This window comes from Mauremys reevesii, linkage group 14 (genome assembly GCF_016161935.1).
Source record: "Mauremys reevesii isolate NIE-2019 linkage group 14, ASM1616193v1, whole genome shotgun sequence".
Classification (NCBI taxonomy): domain Eukaryota; kingdom Metazoa; phylum Chordata; order Testudines; family Geoemydidae; genus Mauremys; species Mauremys reevesii.
The window spans coordinates 33,314,966-33,338,088 of NC_052636.1; the positions used below are offsets into that span (position 1 = coordinate 33,314,966).

At 49.0% G+C, this 23,123-nt stretch overlaps 1 protein-coding gene, 1 non-coding gene and 1 pseudogene across 2 annotated transcripts in view; 1 reads left to right on the forward strand and 2 right to left on the reverse strand.

Annotated features, from left to right (window-relative positions):
• Positions 1-6,669, forward strand: part of LOC120381382 — a 31,343-nt pseudogene extending 24,674 nt beyond the window's left edge.
• The window catches only part of LOC120381594 (zinc finger protein 850-like), a gene marked incomplete at its 3' end in the record, with an annotated part of 191,239 nt that overhangs the window by 107,998 nt on the left and 60,118 nt on the right, over positions 1-23,123 (reverse strand). The gene's annotated exons all lie outside the window — the stretch shown is intronic.
• On the reverse strand, positions 9,414-9,485 carry TRNAC-GCA. The gene has a single exon. It is a non-coding gene; the product is annotated as a tRNA-Cys (tRNA).

Genomic DNA, 23,123 nt, shown 5'->3' on the forward strand with positions numbered 1-23,123 from the left:
GTGTGATGGGTTGTCACCCCAGGGTGCAGTCTGGGGGGCTTCTGGGAACCGCTGTGCCCTCTAACCCTCAAGCTGGGCTGGCCCTTCTCACACTGCTTTGCTGGAGATTCAGCCAGCCTCTCCAGGGCCTGTTATCACCCAACACGACAGCAGGTGGCGCCAGGCATCCAACTAAGCTACCAGAGTGCTTTACCTGAGCCACTCAAGGAGAGACAGACGACAACAGCCAATTTCCCAGCGATAAGTGTTAGCAAACAGATCAAAGCAGATTACTTAGCAAATAACCAACAACTCAAACCAAGCCTAACATACTAGATGGATAGAATTTGAATTAGCAGTTTCTCACCCTGACTGATGCTACAAGCGGTCCACCAGGTTTCCATACACAAGGTAGAAATCCCTTTACCCTGGGACCAGCACATCCCTCAGTTCAGTCTTTGTTCCTCAGGTGCTTTCAGGAGTTCTCTTGTGTGGGAAATGAAGCCAAGAGATGATGTCACACCCCACCTTATGTAGCTTTTCCATATGGCAGGAACCATTTGTTCTAAACTCAGTTCCCAGTCCAGTTTGTGGAAAAATACAGGTACCAAAATGAAGTTCATTGTCATGTGGTCTGGTCACATGTCTTTGTTGCTGAACCATCAGCATTGTCCGGCTTCTTCACTGTTGTACCTGAAAGGCTCATTGTGGGTGTTACTCAGAGTAAGCACATTTGAAAGACAGATACAGAGTCAATATCCATAACTTCAGATACAAACATGATCCATGCACACAGGTAGGATAATCATATTCAGCAAATCATAACTTTTCCAGTGACACCGCACATGACTCATCTTGTACAAAATGCCTCATGTCCTAATCATATTATAATCCTGCCACTATGCTGAATATGGGCTGTAGTGTCAGATAGGTCCTAATGTCAAGGCACAAGTGTAGGGAATGAAACTTCCCCTCTTTGTGGAACAGGAAATAACCCCCCAGCCAGGGATGGGAAAACTTCCCAGACTCCCAGTGCTGGAGCCTGAACCTACTGACACTTCATTAGTTACCCCCACCCCCGATCTTTGTGGCAACTGCAAACGTTATCGGTGATGATTTTATATTCTCTTCCAGGTCATTGATAAGAATGTTAATAGCACAGGGCCAAGATCCAATCCTTGTGGAACCCCTAGAAGGAAATCCACTCGACCATGGTTCCCTATTTACAATCCCAGTTTTTAATCTATTTAATGTATGCCGTGTGTATTTTGTACCTTTCTAGTCAAAATATTGTGCTGAAGCAACTCATATGCCTACGTACTATTAGCTGCAACCAAACCTTTGATCTCATCCAGTAAGGATATACAGTTAGTTTGATAGGATCTATTGTGTCTACACCTTTTTAATGGGTACTAATTATATTACCCTCCTTTCTTTATTAATGAAATCCAGTATCGGCTGCTCCATTCTCTTGCCCGGTATCGATGTCAGACTGACACACTTGTCATTAGCTGCGTCATCTCTTTGATAGTTTTTAAATATTGGCACAGCATTAGCTTTATTCCAGTCTTCTGGAATTTCCCAAGTGTTCCAAGTCCTAATTAAAATCAACATTAACAGTCCACCACACTCCTCCAGCAGGTCTTTCAGAACTCTAGTTCTCTGGACCCACTGATTTAAACACATCTAACTTTAATAGCTGCTGTTTAACATCCTCATGAGTTACTTCTGGAATGGAAAGACTGTCAGCGTCAACATCTTATGATATGAGTTACATCATCTGTTTTTCTCCAAATCCAGGAGAGAAATATTTATTGAACACTTTTACCTCTTCTGCATGTTTGTTGATTATTCTGCCATTTCCATCTAGTAATGTACCACTACCATTGTTAGGATTAATTTTGTACTTTTAAAAACTTCCTTCTTATTTTCATTGGTTGATCATTGATTTCTGTTAGCTTCCCTTGCCAACTTTCTACAATTCTGACCTTCTAACTTAGATTCTTTACTATTGACTTCCCTTTTCTTCCATATATTTTATTTGGAGAGTGTTGGGATTCCTACCAGGGAGCCACCAGCAGGGTCCAGAGACAGCCCCATCTCCTATATTAAGCTCTGGCTAGTAGGTATATGATAAATGTGATGACCCTGCCTCCGTCTGTCAGCTGGGAGACACAAAGGTTCTCTCTTTCTACCCTCTGATGCCACCTGGCTGTTCTAGGCAAGGTGAGGTGGGACTCTGTTAACATGTGCCTCCCGGAGCTTCCATTTACCTGGTGCTACTGTTCTGTGAGTAGTGGGGTTGTGAGTGGGGCAGCAGGTACTGAGTGTTGGACTCTTGCTCTTTCAGGGGCCAGTGACCTTCGAGGAGGTGGTTGTGTATTTCACCAGGGAGGAATGGGCTCTGCTGGACCCTGTTCAGAGAGCCCTCTACAGGGATGTCATGCAGGAGAACTATGAGACGGTGACCTCACTGGGTAAGGAGTCCTGTCCCCTGGGTTATTAGAAGCTGTGAGGTCTCTAAAGAACCTGAGCAGTAATAACTTTATACCTTTATTCATCATCCAAGTTTTGACAAGTTTCTTTGTCCCCCCTTTTTTTCCTTGTCTCCCATAGACTAGCAGGCAGCAGGGAGGGATAAGGTAATGAGAGACGAGGAGGGAACACAAGAAGCTCCCAAGGCGCCAGGAGGTGGTGCCGGCTGAGAGTAATGGGAAGAAGGAGAGGGCAGTGTGGAGGAAGGGCACCCAGGAAGTGGGCTGGATGGATCAGTGGGAGGGAGGAGAGGTTTGGGGATCTAGAGCTGTGGGGGATCCCAGACCTTTAACCCTGAATCCGTACCCAAACCTCAGGTAAATCCCAGACTTCAGCATAACCACTCTCACAAAGCCTCAGCTTAATATAAGGCCCTGAACTGTAGCAAGCTTAGGCCACGTTTACTAAATCGTATCACTAAATCGACCACGGCTAGATCAATCTCAGTGTGTCAATCCCGGCTGTAGTGTCGACCTGCCCTTAATAACCCATTTATCTATGTTCACCTCCTTGCCCCTCCATGCATGGTCCAAGCTAATAAGCAATACTCTGATTATGACATCTTACCTCTAGCGAGTATGAAATTGCCCACAAGACGTGAGACTGGGTCATAGATTGTAAAATCAGGTCGGGTCAAGAAGAGTGAGAGTTTGGAGAGAGTCTTGTCCCCCCTCTTCCCATCTGCAGCAGCCACAAGCTGTCTTCCCTCCAGGCTCCTTGGATCTCTGAGCCTGTCCCTCCTGAGGCTGCGTGGCCCAGTTCTTGTTTCTGACCTTCTCCTTTTCCGGAAGAATTAGAGGCTGTTGCTTCTGAATGTTAGTGTGTAATTCCCCAGCCTTCTCCTCCCACTGGGGGAGTTTAATTCTCCCTCCCATTACCCCTGAGTCACTAGATTTCCTAATTCCCAAAATGTGCTTTTGCGATGTCACAGTTCTGGGGTAGCGAAGCCTTTGACCTGCCTCCATGGTCTGCTCAAGGAATGGCCCCTCAGGTGTCAGGCCTGTAGCCAGCCCCTCTCTATGGGCAGGGACCCACATGCCTCTCCTTTTTGACCATTGTGTGAAGATTGCAGCTTGTCCTCCACTGTGTTTGCTGGACTAACGTCCAGTTCCTGTGCTTTGCTTTCTCTCCAGGGGCTGTGAGCAGTGTGTGTGTGAAAGAGATAGTGGGGTCTATCCGTTCCCCCATTCTATGTCTGTCTTGTGTATTTAGATTATAAATTCTTCAGGGCATGGGCCAGCTACTATTCTGTGTTTGTACTCTGCCTAGCACAATGGGGACCCACTGTTAGTTGCTCCTTAGCACTAAGGTAATGAATATGATTTATAATCATAATAACTCTCCTGCCACTTTGAGCCAAGGAAGCTGGCCTTGGGATGTTACTGCTTAAAAATGAGCTGGGGGTTAAAACCATGGACTATTCTTTGTGCCAAGTATCCCACAAATTCCACTGACCTCCCTTGTTTTCTTTGCCTGCAATAGGGTTTCCAGTTTCCAAACCTGATGTGATGTCGCAGCTGGAACGAGGGGAAGAGCCGTGGGTCCCAGACCTCCAGGGCTCTGAGAAAGAAGTGCTTCCAAGAGCTGCCTTCGCAGGTGAGGACTTGGTTAAACCAACTCAACAACTGTGTGGGAATGCAGGAAACATTCGGGATGCCCTACAAAGACCCTGTGAGCTCTCCAAGTTCAGGATTGTTCCCTGCAGACGTGGAATCATTATGGCAAATGTCACTCATGGCTTCCTCCTATTCTGACTGACAACTGGCAGCAGGTCCCTCCCGGATCTCTCTTTCCCCTGAGTGTTCTCATGAGATGCAGACCAAAACTGATCCCTTCCTCTCTCCTCTGGGGAAGGGTTTGGGGAAAATCAGCTCCTAATAGGTTTGATCTCTCCCCCACATATTTTGGATTGTTCATCCCTTTTTCCATTCCTCTCTCTGAGATTTTCTTTCTTTCCGGTGCAGGTAGTGATCTGTGTCTGGATTCTCTCTGTCTCCCATCAGGTGATGGGATGGTGAATCAGAATGAGGAGGAGAAACCCCATCAGGAAGATGCTGAGCAAGGAGAACCACATGGAACTTTATCAGGAAGATCCAAAGGGCATGTTTCCGGGAGTTATGCACTCCCAGAAAAAACAAAAGCCTGTGAGACTCAGGGGAGGCCAGAGGGAAACTTGAGTAGCCTCTCAGACATTATAACAAGCGACAGAATCAACTTGGAAGAGACACGCTACACATGCCATGAGTGTGGGAAAAGCTTCAATCGGAGCTCTGCCCTTATCAGACATCAGACAATCCACACAGGTGAGAAACCTTATGAATGCTCTGAGTGTGGGAAATGCTTCATTGATAGTTCAGCCCTCATCTCACATCAGCGAATCCACAGGAGAAGCGCCCCACACATGCGCTGAGTGCGGGAAAAGCTTTAGTCAGAGCTCAGACCTTATCACACATCAGAGAATCCACACAGGAGAGACGCCCTACATGTGCTCTGAGTATGGGAAAAGCTTTAGTCAGAGCTCTACCCTGAACACACATCGTAGAATCCACACAGGAGAGAAGCCCTACATATGCTCTGAGTGTGGGAAAAGCTTCAGTGGGACCTCACACCTTATCAGACATAGGAAAATCCACATGGGTGAGAAACCTTATGAATGCGCTGAGTGTGGGAAAAGGTTTAGTCAGAGCTCAGACCTTATCACACATTGGAGAATCCACGCAGGAGAGAAGCCCTACACATGCGCTGAGTGTGGGAAAAGCTTTAGTCAGAGCTCTACCCTGAACACACATCGTAGAATCCACACAGGAGAGAAGCCCTACACATGCTCTGAGTGTGGGAAAAGCTTCAAACAGCTCTCTGCCCTTATCACACATCAGAGAATCCACGCAGGAGAGAAGCCCTACACATGCGCTGAGTGTGGGAAAAGCTTTAGTCAGCGCTCTGCCCTTATCACGCATCAGAGAATCCACACAGGAGAGAAGCCCTACACGTGCACTGAGTGTGGGAAAAGTTTCAATCGGAACTCTCACCTTATCACACATCGTAGAATCCACACAGGAGAGAATCCCTACATATGCTCTGAGTGTGGGAAAAGCTCAATCAGAACTCTCACCTTATCACACATCGTAGAATCCACACAGGAGAGAAGCCCTACATATGCTCTGAGTGTGGGAAAAGCTTTAGTCAGAACTCAGACCTTATCACACATCGTAGAATCCACACAGGAGAGAAGCCCTACACATGCTCTGAGTGTGGGAAAAGCTTCAATCAGCGCTCTGCCCTTATCACACATCAGAGAATCCACGCAGGAGAGAAGCCCTACACATGCTCTGAGTGTGGGAAAAGCTTCAATCAGCGCTCTGCCCTTATCACACATCAGAGAATCCACGCAGGAGAGAAGCCCTACACATGCGCTGAGTGTGGGAAAAGCTTTCGTCAGTGCTCTGCCCTTATCACACATCAGAGAATCCACACAGGAGAGAAGCCCTACACGTGCACTGAGTGTGGGAAAAGCTTCAATGTGACCTCATACCTTATCAAACATAGGAAAATCCACATGGGTGAGAAACCTTATGAATGCGTTGAGTGTGGGAAAAGCTTTAGTCAGATCTCTACCCTGAACACACATCGGAGAATACACACAGGAGAGAAGCCCTACACATGCGCTGAGTGTGGGAAAAGCTTTAGTCAGCGCTCTGTCCTCATCACACATCAGAGAATCCACACAGGAGAGAAGCCCTACACGTGCACTGAGTGTGGGAAAAATTTCAATCGGAACTCTCACCTTATCACACATCAGAGAATCCACACAGGAGAGAAGCCCTACATATGCGCTGAGTGTGGGAAAAGCTTCAATCAGAGCTCAAACCTTATCGAACATAGGAAAATCCACATGGGTGAGTAATCTTATGGATGCTCTGAGTGTGGGAAATGTTTCTTTAATCATTCAGGCCTCATCTTACATCAGAGAATCCACACAGGAGAGAAGTCCTACACATGCTCTGAGTGCGGGAAAAGCTTCAAGCACAGCTTAAACGTTGTCTCACATAGGAGAATCACACTCTGAGTGCGGGAAAAGCTACAATCAGCGCTCAAGCCTCATTAGACATCAGAAAAGCCACATGAGAGAGAACTGTAATAAATCCCTTCACTAGGGTTGGCCAAAATTTTTTTTTAAAAAAATCACATTTGCTCATTCCCACATAGTGATTTTTGTACCATCTTCACTGTGGTCTCTCAGCTCCACCAGATCAGTTGCCTGCTTCTGCCTTTTGCACCTCATCCTTCTTCGGGGTCAGTCCTGTGATCTTTTCTATCACCTCCTTTCCTTTTGAGTCACAGGAGTGTGTTCCCTCCGGCCAGGAATGTTCATCCCTCCAGGTGGGGGGAGAGAGGTTGATCCCAACAAGCTACACTGAGGCAAAAACTATCTGTGCCTGACATCCACTAGGACTGTACATGTCGTTGGCTGCTCAAGTTAGTGATCTTAATGTAAAAAATTGTAGTGCAGATGCAGCCCAGGTGCAGTGGTTGGCATTAGCTTCCCCCTTGACCTGACCTAAACTCCATCACTTTCCCTAGTCTAAACAAACCCTGAGCATCACGGTTATACTGTTCCCCCATTTCACAGCAATTGTTAGTCATCGAGTTCTCCCTTGGGGAACAAATTGTTTCATTCCCGGTTGTTCTGATGTTGCTGCAGGTTGTGCTGGAGAGCAGATATTTTCATCATCATCTTTCGCACTTAAAATATATTGAACTATAACAAAGAGCAGGAACAGGGCAGGGATAGGGGAAAAAAGGTCATTTCACCTGTTGCAACAACAGACGTAGTTAGGGTAAGTCAGAGGGATTCCCTTATTCCCCATCACCATCCTCCTTCAATCCATGCTAGAACCTAAGAATCGTTTTCCTTTCCCCCGTTGTGGGATGGGAGACTTCCAAAAGTGCTCCCTGTGCTATAGCACATGGCTAAGCTCAGAGAATAAACCCCCAGTAGCCCCTGGGCTTTGCTTTTTGAATTCTCTGTTTCCGATTACTTCAAGCCTGGGCACTGTGATTATTTACCAGTTTCTCTAGCACTGTTTCTACCACTGTTTCTGTAACATTTTTTGTTTTTTATGGGACAGGGTTGTTATTCCTTTGCCTAACCCCAACCTGGAAGGCCAGAGTGTCTGTTTTCTCTGGCCCCTCCCCACAGACAAATCTGACAGGGTTGAACCTGCCAGGAGCAAACAAAAAGGCCCACCGGTCACACACACAAAGCAGATAGACACACACAAGACAGAAGAAACTGAATTATTTGAGCTATCAACATTTCCACTTTCCCACAGCATGTTAGTTCTGATGGTTGTTTTAATTTGTTTATTTTCTTGGAACCAGAAATGGGGAAAGAGACACTGGAGACAGTGGAATTACAGCAGGAAGGGATAAGTCTCATGATTCGTCACTAACCAAAGGCTTTGTGAACAGAGCGATAATGTTACTGAATGGTCTGCCTAACCCTGCAGTTAGAAACAATCAGCTCTATGGGTGGCAAATTGACAGAGGCTCTGCTGCTGATCATGAAATGGAAGCACATTGTCTTTAAACAGCTGCTATTTCAATGCCTCTGGAAGTACAGAAAACAATGATCTATGTTAAAGGAAAGTTGCCATTTCTCAGAGCCCCAATTTCTATTGTGTGTGTACAGGAAGGTTTGAATGTGTAGCAGGTAGTTTGGTCAAGCTTAGCTATTTTATGTGTGTAACAGGCTCCTGCCCACCTCCAGCAGAGGTTTCAATCACATACGATGGCAACTTACCGAATGTCACACAAATTAGTCCATCCCTCCCCATGTTCAGTCTCTGACCGGAATGTTCGAATGAGGCAGAGAACTGGGAAAGTATCGCAGTAGGAATACATTAACAAGTGGGATTAATCAGAGCTGGGCTGCAGACAGAGCCTGTTCTAGAGCTGGTGAAGTGACAGGGACACACTCCCGCTTGTGCTGGCTCTGAAATAACAGCAGAAGCAGATAGAAGAGAATGAGCTCATGGGCAGCTGCCCTGTCAGTGCATCACTCACCTGGCAGGTGTTACACAAAACACAACACTTCCCCCCACTGCCAACACTTCATTATACTGTCCATGGGGCTCTTTGTCCTGCAGGACTTTGATCTCTCCGGGTGGTCCATGGTGATTCATAACAGAGCCATTAGGGGAGCAGGAGTCATCCCAATGGAAATCTCTCCACTTCTTTCTCAGTGTTACCTTCTTAGCCCTGGCTTTGGAGATGACATTAGCCTTATCCTGTCTTGATTTTAGGTAGGATATTGATCACCACCTGGGGCTTGGCAGCTTAGAACTTTTGAGGGCTTTTCTCTGCCTTTTTGGTCCCCGCTGCAGTCAGTACATTCTAGACATGGGCATGGTGACCTCCCTGGGGATCTTGACAGCTTTAGCCAGCTTCTTGGTGGCTATTTTCCTGCTCACAGCCACTGTCGTCTTCTCATGCCTTGTCCTGGGGGTCCAGCTGCTGGTTTAATGTGAAGGAGCCAAAGTGCTGGTGACTTTAGCCCGCACCAAGTTGCCTTTGCTCATCAGACTCCTGAACCCCAACTGGATGGTTCTTGTTCTTCTGCACAGCACAGCCCTGGAGAGGAGGGATCTGCAAATGTACATTCATATGATCCCTTTGTTTAATTGATGAAAACATAAACTAGACACGTAGAGGCTTGGAACTGATTTCAGCTGATGGACAGGTGTGCTAGGTTTTTATGCATTTGGACAGTGAAATGTTGAGTGTCTCATTCATTTCAAGCATCCTCGTATAGTGGAGCTCCTGAACATAATGGAGAATGGAAATGAAAATGCTTTTCCTTTTTTCAAAAATAAAAACAAAAAAATAAGAGGCCTATTAGAGAGAACTTGGATTTGAAGCAAGGACCACTTGATCTGCAGTCAAACACTCTACCACTGAGCTATACCCCCATGAGAGCAGATACTTTCCCCATTGTAGCTGAAGCACATCAGTGATTCCAATAGCAGGGGCAGGTTCTCTCTGGGGCACAGAGATTTTTCGGGGAGTTGGTGGCTCCTTTCTTTCCTCACCGTGAAGTAAACACAGCTTTTTATTCCATGGTACATGTTTTATGGAATAACAACAGCAGCTTGAAGAAAGAGGAGAGTGAATATCTCACTCTCAGGGCTGACGGTGGCCACGTCCCCTCTGTATGGCCGTTGCCATTGCAGGAGAGAAGGTTTCAATGGAATTGAATGCCCTGGCTCAGCCTAGAGACACAGAAAGTTTTTGCTGTTCGTTGAACGGCAAAGGAAATTGTGTCTGTATGTGAAACTGAGGAGGGACATGAAATGCCCACAGGGGGGCGCAATGCCCTAAGCTAAGGCAGGAGGGGGAAGGAATGGGGCTGAGGAATGACTGAAGTGGACTCACCTGGGATTGAAATGACATTTGTTTGTGTCGGGCAGTGAGAAAAGCGACATTAATTCAGATGGAGGTTTGAGGCTTCTTTAGCTCCTTGTAGAACTTGAACTTGATTTCCCAGAAGGGAGAAGGGGAAAGTCTGGGGCGGCCTTGAGTCCCTGGCTGGAGCAGTGTATGAAAAAGGCTCCAGAGACGCAGCTGGCAATTACAGGCCACTAAGGCTAATGTCAGTACTAGGCAAATTGGGTGGAATTGTAGAGCCCAATGATTAGACACATCGGTGAACGGAATTTGCTGGGTGTAGCGGGTGGTCCCCTGCTCCTGCCCTGCGGGGCTTGAAGCAGCCCAGAAGAGGGCTGGGGCTGGGGCAAGGAGCCTGGGCTGATTGGGGGAAGCAGGCTCAGCTGTGGCCATGCCCCAGTCAGGCCCAGCTGGCCCCTAGAAGAGGCTGTGAGCCAGGAGTCCAGTCAGTCTCCCTCTGCTTGTAGTGAGAGAAAGGCCTGGCTGCAGGGACCCAAGCAAGACACCTAGATTGGGAGCAGGGCTGGGGAAGGGCCAGAGGAGCTGGGAGCTCTGGCCGGGAAAGCCCCAGTCTGCAGGCCTGACTATAGGCTGAATAGGTGCAGGGCTGCAATGGGGCAGCCCAGGGGGAAGCAGAGGCGGCAGGTCCAAACCCCTTTGCCTGTGATGAGTGGCTCATACTGCAGTCTGCCCCAGTGAACGGGGGCTGGATGGAGACTGGGCAGTAGCCAAGACTGAGGTGAAGTGGGGATAGTGGGTGGGGGTTCCCCTAGGAGGGGGAGACCCAGAACTGGGGGGGTACTGCCAGGGAGCAGCACCCTGTAAAAGTGGCACTGGGGTCCTGGGAGGGACGGGGGGCCAGCTGCGGTAAGGCGGATCACTGGCCTGCAGAGGGTGCTCTGACGGCTGGAGAGCTAATTCCCAAGACAACCAGCAGGAGCTGCCGCCGGGTGAGTCTGCCCCCGCTTACATTGGGGAAGAATGAACATGGTTTTTGTAAAGGAAAATCATGCCTCACGAATCTACTATAATTCTTTGAGGGAGTCAACAAGCATGTGGATAAAGGTGATCCCATGGATATAGTATACTTAGATTTTCAGAAAACCTTTGACAGGGTCTCTCCCCAAAGGTTCTGAAGCAAAATGGGATAAGATGGAAGGTCCTCTCTGGGATAAATAACTGGTTCAAAGGCAAGAAAGAAAGGGTCTGATTTTCAGAATGGAGAGAGGTAAATAGTGGTGTCCCCCTGGGGTCTGTACTGGGACCAGCACTGTTCAACATACTCCTGAGTGATCTGGAAAAAGAGGTAAACAGTGAGGTGGCAACATTTGCAGATAATACAAACCAACTTAATTTAGTTACGTCCAAAAGAGAGTGCGAAGTGTGACAAAGGGATCTCACCAAACGGAGTGACTGGGCAGCAAAAAGGCAGATGACATTCAATGTGGATCAATGCAAAGTAATGCACATGGGAAAACATGATCCCAATTCTACATCTAAACTGATGGGGTCTAAATTAGCTCTTACAACTTAAGAAAGAGATCTTGGAGTCACTGTGGATACTTCTCTGAAAACATCTACTCAATGTGCATCGGCAGTCAAAAAAGTGAACAAAATGTTGGGAAGTCCTTAGGAAAGGGATGGCTAGCGGACAGAAATATCATATTGCCTGTGTATAAATCTGTGGTATGCCCACCGTGACAATGCGGTTCTGGCGGGACCCAACTGAGAGTGCCAAATCAGGACCAATTGCTTAAACAGGGCAGTCACAGCCCTAGGCTGGGGTTTTTCCACCTCTAAGGCAAACCAAACCAGCCAGACAAAAAGGACTTTGGTCTCACCCCACTGGCTAACCACAAGTCACACAAGCAATTTCTTTAGACACTCCAGTCTCCCAGTATCACCACCAGTGCACTCGTCCTGGGGATAAATGGTTATGAAAACCAACACCCCAATAAAAGGAAAAGGTTCTCTCGATCCCAAAGGACCAAGCCCCAGACCCAGGTCAATATACACATCAGATCTTACCCACAAATCACGCTGTTGCCAATCCTTTAGAATCTAAAATCTAAAGGTTTATTTACAAAGGGAAAAAGGTTGAGATGAGAGGTAGAATTGGTTAAATGGAATCGATTACATACAGTAATGGCAAAGTTCTTAGTTCAGGCTTGCAGCAGCGATGGCATAAACTGCAGGTTCAAATCAAGTCTCTGGAACATCCCCCATTGGGATGGGTCCTCAGTCCCTTGTGTAGAGCTTCAGTTTGTAGCAAAGTCCCTCCAGAGGTAAGAAGCAGGATTGAAGACAAGATGGAGATGATGCATTAGCCTTATATAGGCTTTTCCAGGTGTAAGAACCTCTTTGTTCTTACTGTGGGAAAATCACCGCAAAATGGAGTCTGCAGTCACATGGACAAGTCTCTGCATACCTTGCTGAGTCACAAGGCGTATCTGCCTTCTCTCCATGGGTCAATTGTGTAGCTGATGGTCCTTAATGGGCCATCAAGCAGGCTAACCAGAGCTAAAACCAGCTTGTCTGGGATATCACCCAGAAGCACATCACCAACTTGAAATACAGATAATATAGAGCCAATATACATAACTTCAACTAAAATGATACATGCACACAGACAGCATAATCATAACCAGCAACCCATAACCTGGTTTTAGACACCTTATATGACCCCCTTTACCTAAGATTTGGTGCCACTACAGGACCTCGGTTGCAACCCATGTTCTATATGGTCCCAATTTATATCAATAACGTCACACCCACATTTGAATACTGGAGTTGGTCCCCCATCTCAAAAAGATATATCAGAATTGGGAAAGGTACGGAAAAGGGCAACCAAAATGATTAGTGTATGGAACAGCTTCCATGTGAGGTGAGATTAATAAGACTGAGGGGAGTTTTCAGCTTGGAAAAAAGATAACTAAATGGGGGCTAGGATAGAAGTCTATAAAATGATGATGTGTTTGGAGAAAGTAAATAAGGAAGTATCAGAGGGGTAGCCGTGTTAGTCTGCCTCTGTAAGGAAGTGCTATTTACTCCTCATAACACAAGAACTGGGGTCACCTGATGAAATGAATAGACAGCAGGTTTAAAACAAACCAAAGGAAGAATTTCTTCACCCAACACACAGTCAACCTGGGGAAACTTTGCCAGAGGATGCTGTGAGGGCCAAGACTATAACAGGGTCCATCAAAGAACTAGATAAGTTGATGGAGGACAGGTCCATCATTGGCTATTAGCCAGGATGGGCAGGGATACAAAACCATGCTCTTGAAGTGTCCCCAGCCTCTGTTTGCTGGAAGCTGGGAATGGGCGACAGGGGATGGATCGCTTGATGATTCCCTGTTCTGTCGATTCCCTCGTGGGCACCTGGCATTGGCCACTGTGGGAGGACAGGATTCTGGGCTGGCTGGACCATTGGTCTGATCCAGTATGGCCATTCTTATGACCAATAGAGGGCAGTCTCCACCAGCAATATTTATATTTGGTGCACTGAAAGGGCTAACTTTCCAAAGCTGACCCAAAGGTTTAGTAAAAGTGTTTTGGAGAAAACAGAACAATGCGAATGAAAACTGGGAGCTATTGTTTAAGGAGCTTGTTAGATGGGGCATAAGCCACATTGCCTAATTAGCTGAGCTTGCAATGGCCTTCCACTCAACTCGCTGACATTTCTCCGTCTGCAAATGTGGTACCCATTTTAAAACCTAGATCCAATCAATTACAACATGTCAGGGAAGATTCTAGGCATCAATGATCTGATCATTGCGTTGATGGCGGTAAACAAGAGCTTCCTAAGAGCCACCCTCATCCTCTCTCCCCTTTCTGCTCCCGCATCCTCTGCAAACTTTCGAAGACAGATGCCTCGTGATGGCCTTTGATTGTGGGGATGTTGCCTCTTGGTCAGGGTTTCGGCCCTTTTGGGGGGAAGGATGCAGCAGATGGCGGGGGAGCCCTGGGCCTCCCATGGGCTCTGACCCAGGGCACTCTGAGGGCAACACTTCTTACCACCCCGCTATTGTCCTAAGTTCACAGTTTATCACAGGAAGCTCTGACGGGTGTCAACTCACTGATACTTCTTCTCAGCCGGGCGTGGCGTGGCAGCTCTCTCCTTGGGTTGGCAGCTGCCTCTGTTATGCTGACAGATCCAGGCTGGTGACGCGGTGGTGGGTGGGATTGAACCAGGGACCTCTGGAGCTTAGTGTGAGGGCCTCTACAGCATGAACTAAAAGCCACCCGGCTGTTAGCGAAGGCTGTATAGAAGACATGTTTTACTGCTCCCTCTAAGTGATCTCGGTCCCACTAGCTGGGACACCCCACCACCCCCTGGAGGTGTGTGGGTTACGTACTTCCCCTAGCTGAGGAAGCGCATCCTGAGCTTCGGAGAGTTCCCAGCTGTAATCCCGGACGACCCCTGTAACAATGCGACCACTGGCTGGACACTGCTGAAAGTATCAATTCAGGACAAATTGCTTGGAGCAGGGCAGTCACAGCCCGAGGCTGGGTGCCCTTTACTATTAAAGCCCATCACAGCAGCCATGCAGAGAGGACTTTGGTTTTACCCCACTGGCCAATCGGACGTCATACAAGCAATTCCCTCAGCTATTCCAGTTCCCTTCTATCACCACCAGCCCCGCTCCTTATGGGGATGAATGGTTATGAAAACCAATACCCCAGTAAAAGAGAAATGGTTCCCAAAGGACCAAGCCCCAGATGCAGGTCAATAGACGAGTCAGATCTTACCCACAAATCATGAGAGTTAAAATTTTTAAAGGAATCAGTTACACACAGTAATGGCAAAGTTCTTGGTTCAGGCTTGTAGCAGTGATGGAATAAACTGCAGGTTCAAATCAAGTCTCTGGAGAACATCCCCTGCTGGGATGGGTCATTCAGTCCTTTGTACAGAGCTTCAGTTTGTAGCAAAGTCCCTCCAGAGACGTGAAGCAGGACTGAAAATAAGATGGAGATGAGGCATCAGCCTTTTATAGCCTCTTGCCATGTGGTCTTTGCTTTCTTTGTCCCAAGGACACTCTGTCCAGCAACTGGCACAGAAAAACCTTCGAGTTCTGTCCATAGGCAGGTCCCTGCAGACCTTGCTGAGTCACAAGATGTATCTGCCTTCTCTCAGTGGGTCAATTGTGTAGCTGATGGTCCTTAATGGGCCATCAAGCAGGCTAGGCAGAACTGACACCAACTTATATGGGGGGTTCCCCAGAAGCAGAGCAGAAGTTTGAAATACAGGCAGCATAGATCCAATATTCATAACGTCAACTACAAAATTGATATACATCTAGAGATAGCATCATAATCAGCCAGTCAGAACCTCTCCATAGACCCCTTAGACAACCTTTCTACAATATTGGCTGCAAATATAGAGCAGTGGTCGCAATGGTGATCTATACAGTTATAGATTATGTCAATAACATCACAGGAGGTGACACGGCATCAGTGAGACTGATTCTGGAATACTGCCTCCAGTTTTGGTGTCTTCAATTGAAAAAGATGTTGTAAAATTGTAGCTGGGGCAGCAAAGAGCCACCAAATGTCCTGAGGGCTGGAGAAAAATGCCTCCTAGTGAGCTACTGAAAGAGCTCAACCTGTTTAGCTTATCAAAAGAAGATTGAAAGGCAACTTCATTGAAATGTTGAAGGGCCTTAATGGAAAGAAAAGATTGGGTATTAAAGGGCTCTTTAATCTAGCAGAGAAAGGCCTAATAAGACCCAATGGCTGGAAGGTGAAAAGAGACAAAATCGTATTACAACTAAGGCACAAATATTCAACAGCGAGGATGATTCATCACAGGAACAAGCTACCAAGGAAAGTGGTGGATTTGCCATCTCTTGATGTCATTTCATGAAGACTAGATGCCTTTCTGGAATGTGTTTGCCCCAAAAGTAGCTCTTGTGTCATACAGGAGGACTGTGATATGCAGGGGGTCAGATTAGATGCTCTAATGGTCTCTTCTGGCCATAAAGTCGACTAATATCTGAAAAACTGAGTGCAGCATTGGGAGCAACGTCTGATGTTTCCCTGTCTAGCCGGCTTGCTGCCTAGAATGAACGCTCCTTGAGTGGGGTGACCACAGGGAGTAGCTCAAACCTCCAAAGTGCCTGGCCAGCGGCAGGACATTAGCCCAGCAAGGGAGGGGTGTGGCAGTGACATCACAAAGGCCTTTGGCAGGACCTCAGACTATTGGTCCAAGGTGGTGGGGAGGTGGTGACCTCACAGAGAGATGCTGACATCAGCCAGGCAGGACAGGGGTGAGGGGCCAGGGAAACCTCAGAGACCCCTGTGGCTTTGCTTCAGCAAGTCTCCTTCTCCAGGTCTCTCTTTGAGGACTGAGAGAGTATTCGGGTTCACAGACGTGAGCGCCAGGAGGAACCTCTTTCGAGTTTTCTCCTTCCCTCTTAGTGATTTTACTAGAAAACAGCCGTCCCTGTTTAGAAGGTAAGAGCCTCCTCCAGGTTTGAAACCTGTTCAGTCTGATCCATCTGTTGCGGGGGAGTGCTCTGCAGCTCCCACTGTGGGAGGTCCACCCAAAAATGTGGGGCTAAAATAGTGCTCGGGCAGTGATCCCCACCAGTGACCTGGGCCATCCTTTGGGCTCTCTGGTGAGAACCGTCAGCCGCCCGTCCTCAGTCTCTACCCTGATTGGCTGAGCAGGGGGTTATTGACAGGGAGGAAACTCAGATCCTTGTTGGTCTCTTTTAAGACCAAGGAAATAAGTCAGAACCAGTTCTATGTTTGATTAATTTTGCTGCTTCTCTGCATTAATGGTCTCTGAGCAGTTCATGATTCTCTCTGACATTGCAGTTCTCCTCAAATACTTGCTGAATAATTCCTGTCACTGTTGTTGGTCTGGAGCTCATCTGAGAGCACTTTATTCAAGTCATTCAATGTCTGAAATTCAAGATCTGATGGTTAGTTTGTAAAAGCAGCAAAGAGTCCTGTGGCACCTTATAGACTAGCGGATGTTTTGGAGCATGAGCTTTCATGGGTGAATACCCACTTCGTCGGATGCATGTAGTGGAAATTTCCAGGGGCAGGTATATTGAAAATCAGGGCTCTTGGGTCCTATTCCCAACTCTGCCACTGACTGGCTGTGTGACCTAAGACAAGTCAATTCTCCTTTCTCAGCCTTAGCTTCTCCCTCTTTCGAGTAGGGATAATAATGATCCGCTCCTGCCTACCTCACGGTGGGTGGAGGCAGGGCCAGCTCTAGGTTTTTTGCCACCCCAAGGAAAAAAAATTTGGCTGCCCCCACCCCAGCCCTGGGCTCCCCCCCCCACAACCCTTGCTGCCCGAGCCCTGGGCTCTGCCACCCCCACCCACACCCCCTGCCACCCCAGCTCTGGGCCTCCCCCCCATCTGTACCCCTGCCGCCCCAGCCCCAGGCTCTGCCTCCCCACCTGCACCCCCATGCTGCCCCAGCCCTGGGCTCTCCGCCACACACCCCATGCTGCCCCAGCTCTGGGCTCCCCCTTCCCCACCAGTTCTCCCCCCCACACACACCTCTGCTGCCAGAGCCCTAGGCTCCCGCCACCCACCTGCACCCTCCTTCTGCCCCTGCCCTGGGTCACTGGTAACTTGCTCCCAGGATGGATCATTCAGCAGGAATTTTGGATGTGCACAGAACACAGACAGGACTGGTTCCCGCATGGTTACAGAACTGCAGTAAAGTGGAACCATTTTCAGCTTCTGTGATTGGAGGACATCTGGATCCATATTATAAGACTGTCCTCCATAAATGAGGAAAAGTTGAGGTGCCTTTATTATTCTTTGTTTCTATGGGGAATTTGCCAGTGCAATAACCCTGTCTTCCTTTTAAACAAACAAAACTAGAAAAAAAATGGCAATGGCTGTTGAAAATAGTAATTCCAGTCCTAAAAACCACTGGGAAGCATTTCTTGTTCAATTGTATCTAGTAGGATGCCCCTGAAACAATGGGATAGAGAAACCTGCATCACTGAAAGTGCAGCCATGGAGACACCACACAGCAGCCTTCCCTAGCAGGGGCAGGGGGGCGAGAAGGGACATCATCCGAGCTCCCTGCATCCAGGTCACTTTCCTCAGCCGGGCTGCGTCAGGGGAGGGCAGAGAGCAGCAGCCTCTGATGCTCCCCTCACAGCCCGGCCCAGGTGGGGAAAGTGACCAGGACGCATGGAGCACATAGTGCTGCTCCTCGCTTCCCCCACCCTCTGTGGGGCCACGGAGGAGCACTGGGGCAGGGGAGAGCAGTGAGCACCTTTGCATGGCCACACGGTGCCCTTTGACCCCCTGGAGCCCTGGGCGGCAGCCGGGGGCCCCACCCCTAAGGCCGGCCGGGCTCCCCAGCACGAACAGCAGAGACACAGGGAGACTGGCCACCCACTGAGCAGAGGTAGCCTGGGCGGCTCGTAATGGAGGCTCGGGGGGGCTCAGCCTCCCCAAACCTTGCGTCGCCAAGGGGACAGTGGGGCCCATGACTAGGGGCCCTGGACAAATTGGGCCCCCCTGGGAAAGTCTCCCCCATGTCAGCCCCAGGGCTGGAAGAGCTCCCACTCCCTGCTACGGCCCGGGGGCTGCAGCAGGGGCACAGAGCTTCTCTGGTCTCGGGGCCACGGCGGGGCCGGGGTAAAGGAGTGACTGGGTGGGGGAAGGGGTGGAACAGAGGTGATAGTGGATGGGGCAGTGGGTGGAAGGGGTGGAAGGGGGCGGAGCCACAGATAGAAGTGGAGGGGGCAGGGTTCCGGTGCTGGGGCCCCCGCACTTGTTCTCCCTTTCCCTGGGCTTTGGCATCACTAGCCCCTGCTCAGCGAGTAGGGGTCAGTGGTCCCCAAAATGTGGGGCGTGACTCCTAGGGGGACACAGAGGAAGATTGATGGGGGCACCTCAGGGCCTGAGCCAGCCCCCATGGAGGGCGGGGAGGGAGCCCCACTCAGCCCCACTCTGTCCCAGCTCTTCCCCAACCCCACCCTCAGCCTGGGCTCCTGGCTCCCAGCCCGGCCTCGACCCCCTTACACCTGTCCGCACCCTCTCCCCAGCAAGCAACGGCCCCACTCCTAGCCCCGGTTCTCGACCGCGGCTTCCGAGGGGCCACAGCCATGGATACGAGGGCGCAGTGTGAAATGTTTGGGGACCACTGGGTTAGGGTGACGTCCTCAACCACTTCTCTGCCGTCCAATGAAAGCGATTCCTCCCCCACCCACCCACCCACCCCTCTGTCAGGACGGCCTAGGTACGTTCTGCTGCCCTTCACTCGTACAGGAAGGAGAATAACATTTCATTCCACTCAATCCTAAAGTGATTTGCAACCCATCACCATCCCAAACTGGTCATTTTGGGGAAGCGGCCCCATCATGCTGCATAGCTAGGCAGAGTAGGGGTGTCTGTGCAAACACGGCCTGTTCCTGAAGTCTTCCCCCAGCTCCTCACTAGATGTGAGGGGGAGCTCATTCAGACCCTGCTTCCGCTTAGTATTAAAAAACTCCTTAGTGGCCCTATCTCTGCCGGCCTTAGATTTCTCCTCCTGTCCCTATCTTAGCAGCTCAGATGAGGTGGCTGCATGGTTAAGGCGATGGACTGTTAGTCCATTGTGCTCTGCATGCATGGGTTCAAATCCCATCCTCATCGGCTGCATTTAGTTTTCACTCTCCTTTATAGACAAACATCTCCCCCCTTGGTACAATGACAGATCAAACAATGTTGCTTCTTGCAAACAAAAACCTTCTCAGAATCTCAGCTGCCTCCCCCATTGCTTCAAATAAAATGTCTAAATCCCAGATTTCTAAAAAAATTCTCTAGTCCTGCATTTCTTAGTTTTTATCTCAAAGGGGAACAGCCTCATAATCTCCCCCAAACACCCTGGGACCTCCCCAAATAATTAAACTACCCCCAACCTGAGCAAGGCCACAACAGTGAACCAGAGCTAGAGCCTAGGCCAAGCTGTTCTGAAGGAGGCAACTCAACCATTTTCTCTCTGCTTCCCTTGGCAAAGTCTGACTGAGAAAACAAAATTCCCCAAACTGAAAATTTTCTGCTGAGAAACCACTACTAGTCTGTCTGGGGACTTTGGTTTGAATGTACTATTATTATTCTCTTCTGATTTCTGAATCAGTTTTGTCATCCAGGTGTGTTTCCAGCTGTTGAGTTGTGGGGGAGAGAGGCTAACTCATGATGTCTCTACCCCCCCTTTCATAGTTTCTTCCAACTGGCTAGGAAGTACCTTTGCTATGATGTGAGTCAAGCAGTGTCCATTGTCGCTGTGCTATCTCGGAGAAGTCTGCATTGTATACGGTTCCTGGGATAGTCCTTGGGAGTGTGGATCCCTTTAATGGGCCAGCAGCGAGTCTGGCTCCTCCATTGTCACACCTGAAAGGCTGGTGGTGGGCATTTCCCAACCTCATCTCAGTAACACACACAGAGCAAAACTTCCCAGCCAATGCTACACACACAATCCAACACAATAGTAAGGTTCAACAGACCAAGACTTTTGAAATGACACCTCACCAGGCAGACTTTGTACAAACTGTGTCATCATCATATGAGAGTGGTGAATATGGGGCTTCCAGGGTGCTGCTTTGAGCACAGCGTGCCACACCTGGGCTGACATTGCAGTGGAGCTGGAGCTGGAGCTTAGAGTCCATCTCTCCTGGGATAAAGATGGCAGCAGGGCTGGCCTGGGCCATCTGACGTGGGCTCATGAAGCTAAAGCTGAGAGGCTAAAAACTGTGGTATAGATATTTGTGTTCACACTGAAGCCTGGGTTCGGAAACCCTCACCCCTCGTGGGGTCTCAGAGGTTGGGCTCAAACCCATCTGTCTGCCCTGTAATTTTATAGTCTTGCAGCTCAAGCCCCATAACCCTGAGTCAGCTGGCCGGGCTTTGCAACAGGTGCCCTGGGTGTGTTAATCACGGTGTAGACATAACATTAGGCTACGTCTCCAGTGCAATGAAACACCCATGACTGGCCCGTGTCACCTTAATCAGGGTTATGCGGCTTGGGCTGTAAAGTTGCAGTGTCCGTGTCTCGGCTCAGGCTCAGTCCCCTGCTCCAGGAGCCCAGAAGGTTGGGAGGGGGTTTAGCAAGTGGAAATGGTAAAACCGCAGGGGAGTATTACCCTGGACTCATGGCATTTCTCCATTGGTCTGTCTGCTCTGGGGCAGAGACAGAAACACGTCCTGCTGCTTTTGTTATTTCAAAGGGCGGTTTAGGATATTCATTCTCAGACTCGGTGCACAAAACAGGACTCAACCCTCGGCATAAACTAAACGAGCTGCCCACAGATTCTGGCAGCCACAATAAGCATTTGGTGTGAGAGCTCAGACCTGCCCCTGTCCCAGAGGGAGGGGGTCATCCATGAGGGGACTGGACCACTGACCTATCAACTCCTGACTCCCAAACTTTCAGTAACTCTATCATCAGTGCCTGTGAGTGTAATTTAAAACATAAGAAAAACCACACTAGGCTAGACTGACGGTCCATCTAGCTCTGAATCTTGTCTTCTGACAGTAGCCAGTACCAGGTGCCCCAAAAGCAACTCAGTAAGGTACCACTGGAACTTGAACCCAGGATGTCCTGTATACAAAACAGTGGTTTTAGCCAGCTAAGCCATGGTGCCTACAGTTGCTGAAGGCATCATGTCTGCACACACCTGACTCTCTGCCAACCTCCATCTAGGCCTGACAAGCTTTGCTGGTGTTTGGATTCAGTAAAGCAGAGGAGCAGGTGAAGTTTTACTCCCAAGGTTCTTTGGACAGATCTACACTACAAAATTAGATCGGTGTAACTACATTACTCAGGGGTGTAAAAAATTTACCTCCCTAAGCAATGCAGTTATATCAACCTAATCCCGGTGCAGATAGCGCTGTGCCAACAGGAGGGCTTCTTCCATCAACATAGCTTGTGGAGGGGCTTGGTTAGTGAAGATGAAGAGAATAGGTGGCCCATGGCTCTTGCATTTGGGGAGGCTGGGTGTGAGCGCTGGAAGCTCCCTAGAAGTGGGGGGCCCATTGGTGCCCAGACCATGGCACTGCCCCCCCCCTTCTCCTCTCTCTGAGGCCCCACCTGTGCTCCCCCCCTTGCTCCTGTTTGGCCACTTCCCACCCCCGCTCTTCCTCTTTGGCTGAGGACGGCTGAGCCACCTTTCGCTCGCTCCTCCTCTCCCCCAAGGCCTTCCTACCTGCTGCTCGTGCCTCTCCACCCCCTACCACAAGGTCTGCCCACCAGCCGCCACCACTCTGACCCATCCCTGCAACCCACCCTGCCCACCACCCACACCTCTCTGCCCCTCCCCTGAGACCCACCCTGTCCATGTCTTTCTTCGGTCATCTGTTGTTATTCCATGAAGCATCAAAAATGGAATAAAAAGCTGGGTTTACTCCAGGGTGAGGAAACAAAGAAGCCACCAACCCCCCCAGCATTGCTGCTTTAGTTAAAGTATTTAGTTAAAACAGCTATTGAATGTCCTTCCTATGCCCCTTGTGTCACCAGAGCACATCCATGCTAGCAGTTCTTGGATGGAAAGAGAGAGCAGTGCACTGTGAGTAACTATCCCACTGTGCAACTGGCTGCAGGGTGTTTTGGGAAGGGTTTGCAATGCCTCCCAGGCTGGTACAGCATCACATGATGCAGGTTTCTCTATCCCACCGTTCCACGGGCATCTTACTAGATTACCAGCTGCTTTTCAACTGCAGTGTGCATGGCGGGGTAGAGACTGTTTGTGTGTGTGTTGGGGGAGTGTGTGTGTTGGGGAAGAGTGAGTGTGTTGAGCTAGGTAGGAGCAGATCATTATTATCCCTACTTGAAAGAGGGAGAAGCTACGTCTGAGAAAGGAGAATTGACTTGTCTTAGGTCACACAGCCAGTCAGTGGCAGAGTTGGGAATAAGACCCAAGAGCCCTGATTTTCAAACTAACCATTGGATCTTGAATTTCAGACATTGAATGACCTCAATAAAATGTCCTCAGATGAGCTCCAGACCAGCAACAGTGCACAGGAATTATTATGCAAGTATTTGAGGAGAACGGCAATGTTAGAGAGGAGAATCATGAACTGCTCAGAGACCATTAACGCAGAGAAGCAGCAAAATTCATCAAACACAGAACTGGTTCTGACTTATTTCCTTGGTCTTAAAAGAAAACAAGGACCTGAGTCTCCTCCCTGTCAATAACCCC